The sequence below is a fragment of the Diorhabda sublineata genome, chromosome 1, assembly GCF_026230105.1.
Source record: "Diorhabda sublineata isolate icDioSubl1.1 chromosome 1, icDioSubl1.1, whole genome shotgun sequence".
NCBI lineage: Eukaryota > Metazoa > Arthropoda > Insecta > Coleoptera > Chrysomelidae > Diorhabda > Diorhabda sublineata.
Window position 1 is genome coordinate 14,177,266 of NC_079474.1, and position 20,154 is coordinate 14,197,419.

The following is a 20,154-nucleotide window of genomic DNA, read 5'->3' on the forward strand; positions in this document are numbered from 1 at the left end:
AGTTTTACTATTATTGTATGATTTTTGGAAAATTTCATGTTTTTCTTTGAATATATGACGATATGCTGGATTTTAAAAAGTTTGATGATTTTGTTTACAATTTTGGAGACTGTATGGATTTGGGAAAATATATTGTTTTATTTTTCGAAACTATAATTTTATGGGATTTTCTTGAAATTTTCAACTTTTTTTTAGAATTTAAGCTATTTTAAGGATAGATGTTGGAATTTTTATGGATTTTTCCGAAAAATTGAAATATTTTCTCAAGAATTTTGTAAGTTCTTAGAAAATTTAATTTTATGTTTTTTCTCTGAAAATTTATTGACTTTTTGGATGGTTTGAAAATATATTAGCTTGTTTGGAAATTTAGAGACTTTTTTCAGAAATTTGATAATTTATAGGAGTTTTTTAGAACTTAGGTCATTGCCATGACAATTTTTGGAATAGTTTGAGTTTTCTTTAAAATTTGATGGTATTCTGAACAATCTCAGGCGATTTCTAGGACAATTTTTCAAACAATTTGTAGCTTTTCCAGAACATTTTTGTTAGTTTTTGGAAAATTTCACGTTTTTTCTAGAATTTGAGGACTTATTGAACCTTTCTTGAATTTTGAGCATATTTTTGAAACTTCTGGAAGTTTTACGATTTTTGTATGATTTTTCCTAAAATTTGGTGAAAATATGAGTGTTGTTGGAAAATGTGATTTTCGGAACGAAAACTTTTTGAAATATATCATGTTTTTCTGATAATTTGATATTTTACTGAATATTGTTTCTATTTTTGAACATTTTTTTACGAATTTCTGAACATTTGGAGACTTTTTTTTATCTATGGTTTATGGAAAATTCCAAATTTTTTCCAAGAATTTGTGGGTGGGATAATTTTCATTGACTATCTTGAAAAAGGAAAAACTATCAACAACGCGTATTATATGAACTTATTACATGTAGTGTGTACTTGAAAGTAAATTATTTATTCGACGCTACTTATATTCGTGTCAGTTCTGCTTTCGTTGTTTTGAGACAACGGAAACATAAATAGACATGAAATTCTTTTTAAAACATGTTGCGTTCTTAATAATTTGCTGCTATGCAGAAAATTGTTAAAGCGAGTTGGAAATTAATTATTGCTACCGACTGATTTCAATTTTTTTATGAACAGATGTACGCTCGTCTTGAATTTATTGGCAAGCGAATGAATGGGGAGATTTTTGTTATCATTTCTTATTTAAAATTGGTTGATTTACGTAGGTATCAAACTGTGCGATGATTATATCTACGCCCCCGAAATATATGTTGATAGCCAACAAAAATACTTAAGTTTGAAATTGGTACTCAAAATTTTATATTTCCAATATTGAAAATTAGATATTGGACAACGAAAACATATAATGATCATACTTCAGTTCTAGAGAAATGCAAATATAAATATATGCAAATCATTTTGTCAAAATAAGCACTAAGATGTTGAGAAAAAATCTCATATATTAATTAATTGATTTACTTTCAAATAAACAGAAATTTTAGAGACCAAATTAAAACTTAATACAAAGATTGTCCCAGAAGTAACTGTCTAAAAAGTCTGGGAACAGAAAATAATCTGAGGGGGCTAAATCTGGTGAATAGGATGCAAAAGGTAGCAATTTCGGCCATTGCAATAACTCATGTGTGAGCTGGTGCATTTCTGTGAAAGATTTCCCCAAAAAATATTTTTTTTAGGCTATGGGTGTAAACTACAAATCACTGATGAAACTTTTGTTGCAAAGCAATTTCTGTTGTAGTGGGGGTTGTCTCCGAGTGACAGCAAAATTTCTGGTCTTTCAGATTTCGAAGCATCCTTCGTTTCATTAAATTTCCTAATAATTCTGATTAATCTGCTTAAAGCAGCTGGAGGTCTTTCAAAATAAATGCTTCTTCATGACTTTGAAGCCTATGGCTATAATCTACCATATTATTAAAATTTCCATCCCTTCTCTTTCAATTGAGTTTTTGCAATCGAACGATAGGTTAATAAGTTATGGCATCACTGTATTTCGGAACACTGATGTTCATTGTTGCGAAGCCAGTGGCAATTTAGAAATTGATTGAGTGAGTTATTGAACAGTGAACATTTAAATACAAGTTTATTCTAAAATGGAAATCAACCGTGAAGGCTTACGTCGTTTTTTTTATTATTTTAAAAAAGCCTTACTTAGCAACAATTAATAGAATCGTTTCGTGCAGAATGAAACACCAACAGAGAAGACTGTTCACAACTAACGAATGTCGAGAAGGTCGGCCAAAATCGATTGTCATTCCGAAAAAAATCGATGCTGTGCGCAACATGATCAGCATGTGAATAGTCTCTTAGAATAAAACAATTGATTTTGCATGAACATTTAGGTGTGGAAAAAATAAATTCCGCATATCAGCTCCCGTAAAGCACAAAAAAATGAATATTTGAAAGAGAAAAACATCGAATTAATGTCCGTTTTCACCCGATTTATCGTCTAATGACTTTTTTGTTTTTGTTTCTATGATATCAGCTAAGAGTGTGGAAGTTATTTTCAAAATTGATTTGAATGCATGCAAAAATGTATAGACCTCAAGGAAGAACATTTCTAAAAGCAACAAAATACTTTGATTAGAACTGTATGATAGGTATTTCGATAATTGATATGACACTGAGAAAAATTGTTTTGAAATAATTGAAAAAATTGATAAAACAGATTTTCTTATTAGGTAACTACTAGGTAGTTTTAATACTTATAATTATAAAGTTTTTTTTCTTAAATTGAAAAGCAAGTTTATTTTGGATTCATTAATTCTCTTAGTTTTTTCTTTTGTGACGAGTTTTTGTTTTTTTTTTTCAAAAATGAATGTTGCACGTTGTATTACTTTATCATAACTCTGTATAATTAATGGTAATATATATATGATTGAAGAAGTTTTTTGTTTTTTACAAATATGTCATTAATCATGAGAACTTTGCGCCTTAAATATTAACAATCCCTTATACATAGCAATGTAAAACTGGTTATCTGCTTGAATATATATAAACACGTAAAATTTAATGTACATATACATAGTATCCAGTATAGGACTACAATTTTCCAGTAGCAGGATTTCAGTGTTTAAATTTTGTATGAATAAGCTCAACTTGAATCCTTACAGCTTAGAGAATACGAGGGGAAAGCTATATATTTTGAGATACGAGAAAACCGAAATTATTGTTAAGAAAATGATTTTATTCATGTTGTGAGCTTCCAAAATTTAGAAACTTGAAACTAGTTATATTTTGAAATTAATTCACCACGCAAATGACTCGTTGGGTTAAAAAATAACAAGAAATCACACTCAACCCAATCAGGTGAATAGGGTGGTGGTTACTATTTTACAAAGATACTTCTTGGAATTCGTTTAACGTATGTGGTAACAATTTTTTCACATGAAGAAGAAATTTAAATTCATTATTGCGTTTCCGACACCTCAATCGCTTGATAATGAATCTTGGATCATACGTCTCATTTTATCAACATTTATATAGCTATAACTGAAAAATAGGGCCTAATAGTAATTAAAAATGCAGTATTGCCAGATCTAACACCTGTAGTGTCTTGGTATACCAAAATATACAGAGTGCCCATCGTAAAAGTGTTTATTTTCCCATTTTAGAAATTTATAAAAAATACTGTGACAGATCAAATTTTAATGTTGAAATATGAATTGTACAAAAACAAAATAGGTGGAATTACATATCGAATATCTTTTAATTATTGAGACGGATAGGACAGACTTCTCAGTATTTACGAAATAGATTAAAAGGTCATCAATTCGATAAAAAACTACTTTAACAAATTGACTAAAACAAACAAAATTTTAGTAATTCTAATACAATTAGGAATAATTTAATTGATTGCTACTACATATTTTTGGAATATAATAACTAAAAAAAAATATTTTTTATGGTTAAAATAGGTTTTTATCTCGATATTCATATTGTAGGTGGTCTATTGATTAATAAAATTATATCGATGTCAAGTCTAGTACTAGGACGGTTAAAATATGATCGAGACCCTCTAGAACATTTATTTATAATATTTACAAAAATTTATAGGTTTTCTAGGTACTAGTTACACATTTTTGTCACGTCTCCCGAAGCTTTTTGATGCTTGGGCAGCTCGGACAGTCACGTATGCACAAACTCCTCTACCTCGTCGTCAGTGTTGAATTTTTCACCTCCAAGGGCTTTTTTTAATCGCACTTAGTGCTGTAATGCTCATCGAGCGATAAGTGGTTTTCACGTGATTTTTTTTTAGAGTAGATAGGGTAGTATTTATGGGCGTTGTGTGCAAAGAAAGTCAACGTACAGCATTCGTCGTCGGTCGTTGTTTTCTCTTCTTATAAAATCTTATAGCCCGCATTTCTCAAAAAACTTGTGAGGCGAGTAATCATTCAACGTTTCATCTATAAAAAAGTATTTATCCGGAAAATATGGTCCTGCTCTTAAATGAAGGAGCCAAACGCTCATATAAACCTTTAACTGCAACTGAATACTTGGTAGATTCGCGAAATGTGTACCGCCCATCGTCATAGAAAATATACAGTACATAGCGCACCCAGGATTTCCCAATATAACCCAGAGAACACTCCGTAACAGCTGATCCGCCGGATGCCCGGCGACCGACGCCGTCAGTATCGCCGTCGTGACGACACGGGATACAACACAGTCTCTTATCTACATTTCACTCCCTCTATCACGAAACACGTGGATATTCGGAGATAAGAAAAACAAAATCATTTGTTAAACGCGTTTATCTTTTTACTCTACGGCCGTTTTTTGTGTTTGTAGAAGATGATTTTGTAATAGTTGTGAATTTACCAAGAAAAATCGACTACAGTTTTTTATGAGTGAGTATTTAATGTATTTTACAATTTTATCTCGTAAAACTGATGTAGTTTGAAATCGAAATCAGAATTAATACTAAACTAATAAATAACTGTTTAAACAGTGACCAATCAACTAGAAAGTCTACAAAATATAGTTAAGGAAAACTCAAGATTTATTCCGTAGAGGATGTCTCAGAAATTTCTAATATCTCCTTTAGATTTTTCCCCAAACAAAAATGTCGCCGTGGATCTGAGTAAATAGTAATCTGATAGTACTAGGTCCTGACTAAATTATGGATGTGGTAGGAGTTCAATGTTATTCGATTCACGCTACTTTCACATTATGCGGTTTAGCATCGTCTTATTGGAAGACAATCTGCTTTCGTTCATCTAAACCTGGATATTTCTACGATAAAATCTCATAAATTCACATCAGATGACCCTGATATACCTTGGCATTGATATATCGACCTTCTGGAACGATTTAAAAGTACACTAAATCTTCATAATTCCACACAAGACTTTCTGCTCGAATATACCTCTCCTTGCAACGGATTCTGGTAATTATTCTTTGACCATTGATGTTTCATGTTCGAGTTGTTGATCAATTTTCCATCGCAGGAGTCAATGCGTCTAATTAAATAATAAATCATCTTTCGCTCGACGTTTCGCTTGATTCTTGGTTAATGATGGAGATGAAATAGCCATGTTTGATATTTTTAGAAGGTTCCAATGAGTCTGATAATCGCGAGTACTGGTACCAAGTCGATTTTCTACTACTTCCTACTGTAATTCAATCCACCGAGCTATTTTTTCAAGTGTTGGAACGGAAAATAATCCGAGGGGACTATATCTGGTGAATAGGGTGTGTGAGGTAGCAATTCAAACTTTAATTCATTAATTTTGGCTGTTGCAATAACGGATGTTTGAGCTGGTGCAATGTCTTGATAAAACAACGAATTCTTCTTAGCCTAATACGGCCGTTTTTGCTTGATTTCATTGACATAATTCTCGCTGTTGATAGTTTTTCCTTTTTCAATACAGTCAATAAAGATCTATTTGAAAAAACCGCCGCCATGACGGACAACCCCTGAAGATAAATGTATTTTATTGATCAGTAAACGTGATCGATAGCACAGATCAATGAATCTAGAAATATGCCTTTGAGTACTTCTACAGTGAACAGGGGATTGATTAAAGCTGGTTAGCTGGTTGAAGGGTGGCAGTTCTAATACGTCAAAAAAAAATGACTTGCATTCTCACAAGTAGCAAAGATCTAACTTCTGAAAACGGAGATAAGTAAATGTGGAAAACACCTTTGATATAGATGCACAATAAGGTTGCAGCGAAAGTTGTATTGAAGATCATATTTTGAGGAACATAATTTATGTATACCGACACTTACAATAACACACGTTTATCGTCTTCAGAGACCGAAGATGAACTGTTGAAATATTGAAACAGTAGACAGTATTGATACTGTTGAAGTAGAAAATAGTTTAAAACAATTAAGCAACAGATAAATATAAACAATCTCATTGCAGTACGATAATACGATGCCGTTTCTGTACTACACTTAATCTAACGGCTTTTTCAGCGATGCAAGTGGATTTTTATTTGTGGTGTGCCACTGATTATGACCAATAACGATGCTGCGCTGCGCTGCGTTTCGCCCTGGACGTTCACGTACTGATCAAGTACTGATCATTGTTTTGGTTGACTATTTTTCTTCGATAAATAAACTTTAGTTGCATTTTGTTTATTGGTCGGAAAAGTGAACACAGAAATACATGATGATATTAACAATTTAGAAAGCATTGAAGTGAATAAAACATTAACAAATCTGTTTGTATTATATTTAAAAAAGAAAATCAAAAATAACGTTAATCAATCTAAGACATTATAATAAAAAACAGTTTAAATCACAGTTAATTGAAGTTTTCATTTCAATTTTCGCCACTAAATTCTCGTCAAATGAATTTATAACCATTTGCGGAGCTTCATAATTTCTTATTTTGGATCCATAACGGCGGTTGCTTGAAAAGAAAAATAAAATAAGTAGAAATGATATAAAATGTGAAAAGAAGGGTTTTAAAGAAATAAATAACATAATTTAACACATAAGCTCCATTTAATCGAGGTATAAAGCTTCCTGCATGCGAATGTATATTGTTGGTATCTATCTACAAAAAAAAAAATTCACAATCCCTAAAACACCATTAGACTAAACTCTTATTTTTTTTTATTCTCGAGCTTTGTCTGTCGTGAAAGATAAATTTTTATGAATATTAAAAGAAATATAACCTTTACCTTTACAGTAACGTGTGATAAGTTTGGGCTAAGAACAAGTTAAAAATTGGACGACGTTGACGAAAGAGAAAATTTAAAAGCAAGGATTGCGAAGTAAAAGTAAACAATTGGAAGCACTGAATACGATAATAAGTTTCAAAAGAATTTGGTAAAGAGGCGAAGCTACATCTGTAAAAAACAATAATAAGAACAACAGTGTGCTACGAAGGAAAAATGTGGATTTTTAACAAAGCAGAGGAAGAGATAAATAAGAAAGGAAAATATTCATTAGCATACTAGGGAAAGCGAATTATTATCGAGAGAAACAAATAACAATACGGAATTTATTTGGAGAAGCAAAACTAAACAAAAAAATAAGATCCAAAAGTTTAAAGTGGCTTGGTCACATATAGAGAATACCAAATTTTAGAGCAGCAAAAAAAATATTAACATAGAACAAGGAGAAACAAGAAAAAAGGAAGTCTAAGGTAAACATGGGAGGAAGAGGTGATGGAAGATTTAAGAAAGAGAGACATTTAGAACTGGAAAATGGAAACAAAAAAAAAGGAACGATCAGTTCCAAGCTATGAAATCTTGAAAAATCATGTTTGGTTTGAGTAATAATAAAAAACGGACCAGCTGAGGAATTTGAAATAAGTGCTGGGATGACGGACTCTCAGCAGTTGAAGGCATAACAAGAGAATGTAATATCGATGGTAGTATCATTAATAAATCAATACAAGTAATAGGATAAGCTAATGATGTAACTCTAATAGCCAAAGAACGAAAGAGTCTAGAGAAAATTGTAAGAGAGACAAGAGATTGAAAATAAATCAGAAAAATTGGAAGAAAGAAGGAATTTCGCAAATAAGAAATGGTGAACATAAATGACATCATCTTCGAAGTCTTCTTAAGTACTTAAGAACAATGATAAGCATCAAAAATAACACAGAAAACGAGACAAAACAAATAATTGAAGCGGGATATAGGGTATGTAATAAGTACAAAACTGTAATGCGGAGCAAAAGAATTAGCAGAGCAACCAAATTGAGAGTCTACAAGATTACGATAAGACCAGTAGCTAGACATTTACGCCGTTAAAACAATGAGACTAACAAAAATAGACAAAGAAGGATATATAAGAGGAGAATAATTAGGAAAATACATGGACAAGTAAAAGTTGGAAATAATGAGTACAGAGGACTTATGAACTATGAAATTAAGAATATATTAGAAAATGAGGACATAGTGTATACAATTGAAGCAAAAAGAATACAATGGAAGAATCGAAAAACGACAGGATAACAGGATACAAGGAAAATCACAGAATCGAGACCGAGCAAGAAAAAATTACCTGGTAGACCAGATTGTGCATGATATGGAAAAATCTGGGAGTACGTGACTGGAACAAACAGATGCAGGGCAGAGAAAAATTGAGAACTATAGTCGAAGCTGCAAAAATATGCGATAAAAACTGTAATTGAATAGGATAAAATACAGTGTCAAAAGAGCTCAATGTTGAGCGGCTACAATTCTCAATAGAATGTATAGCTTTGTATATATATAATTAGAGAATTTTAGAATATAGACCTTAAAAGCATTTTTCTTAATAATATTTATGATATCGTTTAAAACTGAATTTTACTGTAAGTTATATACACCTAGTAATAAATTTATACATAAGTTGCAAATTTTTCTCAGTTTGTTTAGTTTTTTTGTAAAGGGTTGATTTCTAATTTTCATTATTATAATACCTAAAATGTTGTATTGAACTTTCTCAATTGAATATAGTTATTTTACCTATTTGAAAGTTTTGAATGCAGTTTTTTTATCGTATCGATGATTTCTTAAACTAAAAAAATTTCTCCCCATAGTCTTTGTTGTACGATTATAAATTATATAAAAGGGGAATTTAATTTTGTCCCCAAACTTCATTTTTCACGCCAAAAAACTTTCTAAACTCATTTTTATTTTCTAAGTATTCAAGCTGTTCGTTGAATATTTGAGAGAGATTTTTGTGGCTATAACAACAGAGAAAGGTTTCCGGAGATTAGATTTTCTCATTGTTGAAGGGTGGAAACTTTACTGGAGTAGAGAAAATTGCGAAATGGAAGGCTAGTAAAAGGTTTATTTATTTTAATAATGTTATTTTTACTTTTAAACTAATATTTTGATATTATCACATAGACGATCAATTTCTTTGCAAAAAGGTATGTCCAAAAAGGTTTTACTTTGAATATTGAAAATTAGATGAAGACAAGATGAATACAATTCAAATAAGACACATAATAATTGTGGGACAAATGTAGAAATAAAAAGTTTAAACTAATAACAAAGCAAAAAATAATAATGAGTAAAATAAAATGTTCACGATGAAAACAAACAGATTAGTACTATATAGAAAAAAAGGTAGACCGAGAAAAAAATGATTAGACTAAATAAAGGATAAATAAGCTCTAGACTACTACTGCCTGTTCATTACCAGCAAGTCTTTGCGGGAAGACGAGCCCCAGCATTATCTCTATCGTGGTCTGCTCTGTGGCCTTCTTCCATCTGAATTATCTAGTATCTTACATTCCTTTCATATGTTTGTTACACAATTTTCATCTCTATTTCCTCTACCTTCCTATGTTCTGTATTCTACTTTGCTACTAATATCATCATTCAGTATTCTGTCGTGTAGAATTTACCCTTGTATACTTCTTAGTATTTTCATTTCGTCCGTACTATCCTAATCGTATATATCTTGATTTTTCATTCGGTATTTAGATATTTATTTTTCCAAACTATATATTTCAAGCATCCCGAAATTCGAGACGCTTTCGTTGTTTAATCTCTTATTTCGTTAAAAAGCTTACCATGAATCGTTATTTCTATCGATCATATTTGAATCGATTTGCAACTTAATCATATCGATTCTTTGGAAGTTACTAGTCATTTATTCTTCTCGATAAATTGACTAATGGATCTGTTCTTTCGGGAACCCGGTTATTCTTTTCGTATACTTACGGTTTGAGTGATTTCTTCCAGAAAACATTTTGTAATGAACCTTTTTTTAAGTGGGTTCTCTACCAAATTACTAAATTCCGATGCTTTTCGTAAAACTGATAAACTACGACTTGAATTGTCGTTGATACTTGAAAATTTCTGGTAAAATTAGTTATTGTGGAGACTACCCGCAAAATATAGCTTGTTGTGCTAACTTAGGTGCATCAGGATAACCTTTTTATCGATTTTTTCTTCGGTATAAAGTAATTCATATTTTTTTTCAATGAATCACTTGTATATGTAATTATTTAAATCTCGAGGCTCCTTTATATGATTGACGAATTAATTTATAATTTATATTAAATTTATTTCAAAGTGCAAATAGGTGTAATCGCTAATATCAAAAAGATAACAAATTTTGTGTCTTTTGGCATCAATCGCCATTTAAAATATGTTTAATTATAGACTGTTCTATTCCAAGGTTCAGAGTATATGTGTTTGTTTTATAGCAACACTAAACTTACGGCTAGAAATATTTTATATTTCTTAACGGGAGGCATTGAAAATATCTTCATAATAATAATGATCGGATAATTAGTCTCATGGAATGTTCTATTTATTTACGTTACAAGTTTGTTTATATCTATTTTTTATTACGTTAACAAGTGTTAAAATAGACGCGATCAGTCACAAAACTTTCTGCTAATAACTATTCTATACGAGGGTTGTTACTTAAGTTTCTAGATATGGCAACACTGACGTGAAAATGTCAAATTTGACAATGTCATCATAAAGTTTGACATTTTTAATGTCAAACATATTGTCATTTGAGTGCTGTTTTAATTGTTTACAAATATTTAAAACAGTTCAATGCAAATCAAAGTCAAAACATCGAATTGATTACTCATTCGCCGTATAGTCCTCGTTTAAGACCTAATGATATCTGTAGATCAAAAATAAAATACGAGGTTAACACCTGAAGAAGCCATTGGTTCAAACTCATGCAAAAGTGTATTGATATTAATGGAGAATATTTTGAAAAACAATAAAGCCTATTCATTTATAAATATTTGTCCTCCCAGCTACTTGACGTACGGGTATTAACATCGGCAAATATCGGCACACAACACGGTTTAGTATTGTGTAAATACCGCGTATCCCACATAATAAAGAAAAGAAAAACACCCAACTACGTATCGAAATTTAATATAGAGTCGCTTAAGGATGAAAGCATTAAATACCTCTATCAAAACAGACTCCGCGAAAAAATTGTCCAAAACCCTATAAAAGAAACCGACAACGTAGAAGCCGCCTGGGAGAAACTAAAGAATAACATAAAGAACAGCGCAAAGGAATCCCTAGGAGAAAGAACAATAGACACGAATAGAACACACAATAAACCCTGGTTCACTCTAGAAATTAAGGAACTGGCAAATGAAAAAAAGAAAGCGTACATAAAATACATTACCAATAGAACACAGGAAGAATAAGAAGTCTATAAAAGAGTGAGAAATAGAACAACCAACACAATAAAAGAACTGAAAAAAACATACTGGGAAAATTTCTCAGTGGAAATGGAACATGATTTGTACGGAGGCCAGAAAAAAATATGGAACATGATACGAAAAAGGAAGAAACCAATCAACGAGGAGGTAGTGATAAATGTTATAAATCAGGAAACATGGACAGCACATTTTGAGATCCTATATGATAACAACGGAAGCAGGGACGAAGAAGAAGTCGCAAACCCGTCATCCCCAAACGAACAGGAAGAAACCATCACATTAGAAGAAGTACAAACAACCATAAAGAAACTAAAGAATAGAAAATCACCAGGTACAGACAATATCCCAAATGAACTACTGAAGAACGGGGGCCCAGAAATCGAAAAAGAATTAATAAAACTGTACAATAAAATAGAAAGAACTGGAGTAATACCCGAAGAATGGAGAACTAGTATAACTATACCTATATACAAGACAGGTTTAAAATCAGATCCGAAGAATTACAGAGGCATAACGCTGCTTAGTAGTGTGTTAAAGTTATTTACCAAGATACTTGCAAATAAGATAACTGCTAAGATAGGCATCTCAGAAGAGCAACAAGGCTTCCGCCCAAACAGATCCACTATAGACGCAATATTTATATTACGCCAGTTGATAGAGAAATCCATAGAATACAATAAACTCATGTACACATGTTTCGTAGATCTAAAGCAAGCATTCGATAGAGTAAAACTCAACGATGTAATCCACCGACTAAACCAAAAAGGCGTCAAGAGGCATTATACAAATCTATTAAGGCAACTTAACATCAACACCAAAACAAGAATAAAAACAGACTGTGGGCTAACAAGAGAACTCAAAGTCCCATCCGACATAAGACAGGGAGATAGCCTCAGCCCATGCCTTTTCAACGTTATAATAGACCAAATAATTGAGAGCGTAAACGAAGTTAATGCAGGATTCGAAATGAATAACCGTCGTCTGAGAATCCTTTGCTACGCAGATGACGCCATACTTATAGCTGAAAATGAAGACGATCTACAACGCCTCCTTCATAAATTTAACCTGACGGCACAGAGACTTAACATGCAAATTTCATGCGAGAAAACACAAAGCATGGTAATATCCAAAGACCCAATAAGATGCAAGTTGGTAGTAAATGAGCGCATTATAGAGCAAGTAATGAACTTCAACTACTTGGGCGTGGAAACAACGAGCAGCAGAAACATAACGGACGAGGTAGATAAGCAGATCAAGAAAGCAACTAGAATATCGGGATTTTTACGGGACATTATATGGAGAAATAAATATATGAGCATAGAAAGTAAGACGCGAATCTACAAGACCTGTATCAGACCCATACTAACCTATGCCGCAAAAACAAGGGCAGACACAACACAAACAAAGAGAAAAATGAGAACAGCAGAGATGAAGATATTACGAACAATAAAGGGTACCACACACCACGATAGAATACCCAACACAGATAGCTTAAGAGAACTGGGAGTACAAGATGTCGTTAGATGGGTAAGAGCAAGACGCCGCCAATGGAGAGACCATGTAGAACGAATGGCTCCAGAACGTGAGTTCAAATATTGTCAAATGATTCATTCATTTTCACAAGTTATAAAAGAAATCCTTTTATTGTGTAATTCCATGTATTACCAAACCTGACAAACTTACAAAGCTTCTATCTACGAGGGATCCGGACTTTAAACTACACCATCCACGACAAACCTAATAATAAAACGTGGTGCATACAATGGGACGAGGTGAAGGCAAAAAAAGATGTAATAAAAAAATAAAAGTATAAATCACAGCACGTTCTCACAGGGCTAACTAGCACTGAACTATAATCATAAACACCGAAGATATGAAGTTGAAGAGTAATAAAGAAATCAGCCGAGTACTTGCAAGTTTTTTTAACTTGTCACTTCGTTGATACAAACCTGGACATGAGGCCGCAGTTTCCCAGCTGGTAATTCTTAGTTCTATCTATAGAATGAACTAGAAACTATTATTGTAGCAAAAAATTACATTTTGTAGAAGAAGAAGAGATGAATACAAGATGTTATAAATAATATGATTACTCTATTAGAAAAGATTTAAAAATAAAGAAATATGAATATTGAAGAAAACAGGCGATTGTCGTGATGCTCAAAAAAAAAATTAAAATAAAAAAACTTGAAACAATAATTAATAAAACATATTTCTATTAATATGAAAAAAGTTTGATGTGCTTTAGAAGCGTGTTTTCAAGTTTTTTTTTAACAATATTCATTATATTTCAGTTTTTAGTTTCAAATGCTATGGAAACGTTTTTTTGATTTTTTTATTTTCCACTTTTCAATTCGATTTAAAGTCAAAAATACAATTTTTCTACAAGTTCCAGTCACAAAGTCATAGGGCGTACAATTGTAAAATTTGATTCGATGTAAAGAAAAAATTTGCAATGATAATTTCAAAAAGAAATTTGCCGAAAAAACAAATGTTTTCACAGGATTTGAACGACTGACGAATCCGTAGGCTCTCGCCTTAGCTCGCTGGGCTAACGAACACAATTAAGCTGGTGGGATATACTAACAGTAATAAGCCACAAAGGAAAGTTACAAATAATATGTATTTGTTCCATCCATTGGGTACTTGGTTATTGATCAATTCCTCATTAGTAGACATTAAATCCTATCAAATAGAGAGAAACTAATAATAGAATAAATAAAAAAGAAACAGTTGAAGTACTACTACTACATAATAATAAGAATAGATAGGATAACTAGAACAATGAAAGGAAACAAGAAAGAAACGGCTAGACAAAGACCAAAGACGCCAAACCTTTCGTGTTCATGGGAGTAGAGGGCATGTTGAAGACCTTGGTTGGTTCCAGATTAGTAATTTAAGTTGCTGATTGATCCTAAGATCAAATTGTGATGTTAGCACAATGCCTCGCAAAGGTAATTGACAATGACAATGAAGATTCCATATATAGAAATCTTGTAGTTAATTCGACAACCTTTCAACAAGCTTATGGCGTTTTCTTCCAGATTGATTGATACTCATGTTTTCAAATCTTCTTCTTCTTATTCATTTTCAAAATATCACGATCTGTTAGTTTTGCAGGTTCCTCTGTATCAGTTCCCGGGAGATGGACTGCCAGTTGTCCATCCATCTCTTTGGTGGTCGTGCGGGCTCTCTTTTCCCTATTGGTTTCCCTTCAAGTCTACTCTATTGCTTTCTTCTCACGTGAGCGTACCAGGCTTACAAATGAACAATTAAAATTCAAAAGTCAAGATTCTAAGTTAGTCGATTATTATCCTTAAAATTATTTTTAGAAAATTTTAAAAAATAGGACATTTCCCTGCACTTGACCTAACCGTTAAACTGAAATAATTCGACCTGAATTTTTTCAAAGAATTTGGTTTAAATATAAACTTTATTGCTAAAGTATTTTAGGTAATTACGGGTTATGGTTGAGTAAGTTTTAGGTGTGATAAATTTACTTTTATTACTTTAGCCACGCGCTTCGTGTAAATCATAATATTTTTTAATGTGATTTAGTTCATTTACATGTTTTTTTTTTCTATTTATATTTCGATCTTCACTCGGTGTATGAACGTGGTTAGTAACTCTTGTATTCTCAAGAAATGAAAGCAATGTTAAACAGTGCGTTCACAAGTAAATAAACGTTGATATAAACAAATAGCGAACATCTTATCTTTACAGAGATAACAGACGACCCACTGTGAACTGAATAGTAAACAACTTGTCCAAGTCAGCATTACAATATTTAATTTTCAGAATCAGTGAATCATTTGAAAGTATTGATAAACAACAACACTAAACAATAAGTAAATCCCTTTGCATTCCTATATAAAACCATGTACTAAATCGAAGGTTACTGACAAAATAATCAATGTAAATAGGTAGTATACGTAATTACAAATCAGGTAGGTTTTTTCAGTAGGGTTTCCGGTTCACAGTCAGTAGTTAATTGTGAGCTGTGCAAGTGTGTGTTGAATTAAATGTTAAATTATTCTCAAATGAAGTATGTGGCTTCAAGATCAACCATCATTATGTCGATTTGCAGATTTGGTTACTACTAGAGCCTAACACAGAGAAAGATCTAACAGTTGAAAAAAGACAACATTTATCAGCGGATGCTCAAAAACTGATATTAACATCAAATATAATGCCAATTGTTCAAAGTATTCTAAAATCTAAATTCTAAAAATAAGAGACATATTCTTGAGGTATGTTCGGTACGAAAAAGAAATATGGCTTCAGGGAAACAAATATATTACTTGGATGGACAGTTACGATACGGTAGGGAGCAAGGTTGGGTGAATGATGTATGTAATATTATTGAATTCGAAGTTGTTGAGGGCACCAGGATATCGAAGGGACCCTTCTCGAGTCTTGGTTCAAACAAAAACTGATTGCATTAGATAACGCTTTCGAAAGTACTTCGGCGTATCTATGGCCTAACTCAAGACCAAGGAAAATGGCGCATCCATACTAATACTGATACTGGAGAGGTTAGCCTCAAGAGCGGATGCTGGAGGATCGAGGAATCAAACTTGCATACCTGCAAAAGCCGTAAGACTGCAGACTACCACGTATAATGGCAGAACGACGTAGAACAGGACCTAAAAGAGCTTAGCGTTCGAAACTGGCGGAGAAAACTACAGCATGGGGAAGAATCGAGGACAGTCCGGGAGGCCAAGGTTCTTTAAGGGCCGTGTTCAAGAAAAATTCGTAAAATTCTAACTAAATATTCTTCCAAAGCGGACATACAGGAGTTTCTACTTGTACAAGATTAATATTTCGGAGAGAATTATAAAAAAAGTAACTTATATAGGTTTCAAAAAGAGAAATAATTACCAAATAATATGCAGTAGACAAAATGGTCAAAAAAATCACATTGCTTTAAGATTACCTCCGTACTATTGTGTTTTGAATCCCGTAGATCCTAACTAAGAAGTCACAATTACAGTCTTAAGAACTTGTTCAGTCACAGATATTTTAGCTCTATGAGTAACTTTTATCAAAAAGTGCGTTGTAACTTTCATTCAAGTTTCTAAGTTACAAATAAAACTTTGAAGCAACAAATTCATCTTCGTATTTAATTTTACTGAAATTATATTCGCTTGTTATATTAAGTATAACTCTAAATGATGATTAAGCCACAGATGAAGTACAATATAAAAAATGTATGGATTTTTGAATGACAATTACATTTAAAAATAAACAATATTTTGATCCATTTAAATTATGATCCAGTTAAAAATTATTTTATTGAAAGCTAGTATTGATAATAAATGCTTTGTTAATATGACTTTAATATTTTGATGGAAATATTAATAGGCATGAAACTCACAAATATAATGTCAGTTTTCAAAATTAACCTTGTTTATTGAATAATCATACGAAAAAAGTCTTGAAATTTCATTCACCGTACTCTATTTTAAACCAATGTTCAGAAAGCTGTTTGAGACCTTGGTAAAACTAATCTTAAGGCTAAAGTGCGAAAAATTGTCCTACTGCATTTAAGCGAACCTGATTTCTATTAACTAAACCTGGTTATTTCCCTGATAGAACCTTATACATTCGTATCAGTTGTCCAGTATATACTAGTACCATGGCATTGACAGGGCGACCATCTGGAATGATTTCTTAGTACACTAAACCTTCATAGTTCCAACAGACATACAACACGAGGGGTTCTGAATTTTGTCCTCTGTCTAACCGCTAATTTTCCATATTCATAAATTAATTTTTATTAGATATTAGACGTCTAGGAAAAACACCTTTAAATAAATGAATTTGTATCGTGTATTTTGTTTAACAGCAAGCAAATATTTTCATAAGTTTCTCTCATTTTCACAGAATGGGCAAATAGACGATTTTAAATTTCCATTGTGTAATAGTACTGCTTTTAAACTGTATTTCAAAGAGTCAATAAATAGGCGCCACTTATTGGGATTATGCTCAATATCAAGTTCCTTTATTAGACCATCAATATCCGTACATGCACACAATGAATTTTCCATACTGTAGAATGCAAAAAATGCAGCTTTTCTTTTTCTAAAGGCCGTCTCTGTGGCTAACAAGTTCCATTTTTTGAGACGGGAAGCAAGAAGTTCAGACTGTCTCTTTGATAACCCCAACTCATTTTGAACAATCAAATGTGGATCACCGGAACTGTTACTTGGGTTCTTCGGAGCTTCCTGATGATACCTTGTGTTTCCAGTATCTTTTTAAACAATATTTTGCGAATCTAAAGGCGCATTAGGTACTGGTAAATCTTCGTTATGGGGAACAGGTCGTATAGCAGACGGCAAATTTGGATATTCGATCTTGTCCTTTCCTTTCTTAGAAGAACCTTGTTAGACAAAAATAGCAGTCGTCAAAATGGTTGCCATACCATTGGAATTGCAATTGCAAATTGCAATTAAAGTACCAAAATATTTGAAATAGGCTTTTTTCACATTTTCGGAAAATGCGTTGACTTGCGATTTCGCCATAAATTCTCCACAAATATAGCAAAATTTGTCAGTAGTTTTTCAACTCCGGCGCATTTGACTGGGCATTTTCGACTTTTTTATATATGAACAGAGAACCACTTACTATGAAACTCAACAAAATACTAATTTTTAATGTAATTTTTCTGTTTATTATTCTGGATAATACGGTACAGGTATTTTTTCGGCCATAAAATTTACCCATATTAACCGCCCCTTTATAAAATGACTTACCTGCTAATGTAAACAGGGATAATTATGCAATTGTAAAGTGACCCTGTTAGGGCTCGCCTGTGTTACATAAATCTTGTCAGCCAGTGTTATTAATCGACGCCATAAGAGTGCAAAAAAGTACTACATTAACTTGTGAGCGGTGGCTGCAACGGAAAATCGTAAACAGAACTCTTGTAGTTTGTTCACTAACAATACGTATAACGTATCTAATTTTATTTTCAATTTGGAAACCAAACAATAAAATCGAAATTTTTTAACGAATTTATTTGTAGTAGTTCTGCTGAAACACGCATTCTACAAGAACATAAATTACGCATTAATGATGCGTGTGGGTTCAAAAACGCGGTCAGTATTCCAAATACCTAAGCAATGTTAAAAATCTTGTATTTTAAGATAGAAAATTTCGCTTGATTTTCTCACGTTGAAAACGTGTTAATTGCATTTGAAAATTTGTAATCATTATTGCACAAACAAGATATCGGCCTAGTTTTACTAGCTATTTCCAAATTTATATTTATATCTAAGATTAAAACCACAGACGATTAACCGAATAAAAAATTTTATTATCTTGGAAGCTTTTTTTATAGTCAGAAGATCATAATAATCTGGAAATAAGACTGAATAACGTTAACTTTAAGAGTAGAAGGTCACGAGATTTTGATGTTAGAGAACTTGTTTTATGGACGATCATGCAATTTAATAAAATTAAAATAATTATAGATCAGAGAAAATATTTTCAAAGGCTCAAGCTTAACGTTTCAGTTACTTCTAAAAGATATGCATAAATTACACTAAAGTTATTTAAATCAGTTTTGTTTCTAGCAATAGACGTTTTTTGTAGTTTCTTTTAGTTGTTAAAACTTTCGCAGATTCATAATTCATCTTGTGTCCATTGTCTAAATTTTTGGACACTAAAAAAAATATATTTCTAAGTTTAAGTGAGTGAGGTCTAATATTTTGGGGATTTGGACAAATAACACTTCGCTAGAACAACCGACAATTAAAAACCATGAAAATTTCAGTTTTTTCAATTATCCACAAAAACCGTTAATTTGAGATATATAAATTTGATCTCATGTAAATAAACACGTGTTGTAAGTTCCTTCATCCATCCGTCGAAGCTTTCTCTAAACAACTGTTAGATATTGGCGAGGGGAAAGTTGCTGTACATGAAAATACTAAATGCATAAAATTACAGACGGACTTTAGCACAATCATCGATTCTCATCGATAACATAATTCCCGATGTACACACACAATATGAAAAGCATAATAGTCCAGTCAAATAAGACTTTGAAGGTTACAAAAATTCCCAAAGAGCTAATAATTGGTATGAATGCTCAGAATACTATTATAAATGAATTGTGAAAAGTCCCCATCAATCCCCTTATGCAAAAAATTTGATTAGTGGTGAAAGTTTGCAAAATTAGGTTTTTTCGCGTTTTTCAGCTAAATGGTGAGTTTTACAGCAAAAATAGTTCAAACAAAAATTGTAGATCATCAGATTCTCTACAAAATATGTATCTACACTTTTTTTCATAAGTATTGCCATTTCCGTGATATAGGGGTTGAGAGAATTGAAAAAAAATATTTCGTTTGTTTTTTTGTAACCTTACTTCTATTTTAAGGACTAATTTGACTGGACTATAAATGGCAGAAACAGCGATTTTGGCAGCACGAAATGGATTAAATTTAAAGATACAACAGTTGTTGCCTAGGGACTTGATGTCATCCAAATCTACGATGCAGTTT

At 32.1% G+C, this 20,154-nt stretch overlaps 1 protein-coding gene across 2 annotated transcripts in view; it reads left to right on the forward strand.

Annotated features, from left to right (window-relative positions):
* Positions 1-4,599: 4,599 nt before the first annotated feature.
* Positions 4,600-20,154, forward strand: part of LOC130449402 (receptor-type tyrosine-protein phosphatase kappa) — a 59,572-nt gene continuing 44,017 nt past the window's right edge. For both annotated transcript variants that reach the window (XM_056787207.1, XM_056787215.1), the window contains exon 1: positions 4,600-4,889. The gene's annotated coding sequence lies outside the window, so the exon portion shown is untranslated. The remainder of the gene's footprint in view (positions 4,890-20,154) is intronic.